We start from the raw sequence: 1,424 nt of genomic DNA on the forward strand, positions 1-1,424 counted from the left end.
GAGCTTACAAACTTCATCACTAGTTCCTCCAAATTGGGTTTCTTTTCTTGAGGAAAACCCAGAGGTGGTAGTTTCACTGCATTTTTATTGCTTCATGAAAAATTCAGGTGATTCTGCCAACCAGGGTTGTAAGTATTGGAGTAGGAATTATTCTGTTGTTGCCTGTGAAAATTACCAACATAATTAGCACTTTCAACAGAATTAGCAAACGGGTTACCTACCTGGCATTCATTGCTAGAATGGTCTCCTCCACATAGATCACAACTCATGCTCGTCACTTGCATGATTGGGGCACTCATATTATCCATCTTTTTCTTCAATGCTTCCAATTGAGCGAAAATTGTTGTGATTGCATCCACTCCATATAATCCTGATGCCTTCCTTTGTGGCACTTTATCATATTGCCATTGGTAACTGTTTGAAGCCATCTCATCCAATAATTCATACGCTGCTTCTGGTGTCTTCTTCACTATAGTGCCTCCTGAAGCTGCATCAATCATAGAACGGTTAGCAGGAATTAAACCATTATAGAAAGTTTGTACCTGTAACCAAATTGGTAATCCATGATGTGGGCATTTCCTCAACAACTCTCTGTAACGCTCCCATGCTTCATATAACGACTCTCCATCTACCTGCATAAAATTAGTGATATCATTATGCATCCTTGAAGTTTTAGAGGGAGGAAAATATTTAGCTAGAAAGCGTTGAGCCAATGCATCCCAAGTTGTAATAGATTTTGCAGGCAAAGAATTTAGCCAATTCTTGGCTTTATCTCTTAATGAAAAAGGGAACAGACTCAATCTAATTGCATCGTCTGTGACACCATTATGCTTGAATGTATCACATATCTCCAAGAAATTTCTAATGTGAGCATTTGGATCCTCGTGGGCTAAACCACTGAATTGGCAGGCTGACTGAATCATCTGAATAATCGTAGATTTAATTTCAAAGTTATTTGCTGCAATGGCTGGCCTCCTAATGCTAGAAGCACTACCACTCAATGACGACATTGCATAATCCATTAAAGAACATGGGGCTACATCTTCTTCAAGATTCTCCAAAAGTGGAGGATCCACTTGATTATTATTATTGTCGTCTATCATATTCCTTGCTTGCCTTCTTCTCAATGCGCGTATTGTTCTCTCAATTTCTAGATCAAAAGGTTCAAGAATCTCTAATCCATTGGAAAATCTGAAAACAAGAGAACTTGAAAAAAAAAATTTATATATATATAATGGAACAAGATCTAAAGTAAAGCTAAACTAATGATTTCAGTATTGCCTAACTGCAATCCCCGGCAACGGCGCCAAAAACTTGTCAGCTAATCTCAATTTCTTCAAGCTTTAAATCCCAATTCCATTCCAATGCTCCAATCTACTCAATTAACGCCTGAAAATTACAAAAATTCTCCAAATCAATAGCTG

The 1,424-nt window shown here is 37.8% G+C and overlaps 1 non-coding gene across 1 annotated transcript; it reads left to right on the top strand.

Annotated features, from left to right (window-relative positions):
* The first annotated feature begins 558 nt into the window (after nt 1-558).
* Nucleotides 559-665, top strand: LOC116105402. Its single transcript, XR_004124078.1, has one exon. It is a non-coding gene; the product is annotated as a small nucleolar RNA R71 (small nucleolar RNA).
* The last annotated feature ends 759 nt before the right edge of the window (nt 666-1,424 follow it).

This window comes from Pistacia vera, unplaced genomic scaffold (genome assembly GCF_008641045.1).
Source record: "Pistacia vera cultivar Batoury unplaced genomic scaffold, PisVer_v2 Contig498, whole genome shotgun sequence".
Lineage (NCBI taxonomy): Eukaryota > Viridiplantae > Streptophyta > Magnoliopsida > Sapindales > Anacardiaceae > Pistacia > Pistacia vera.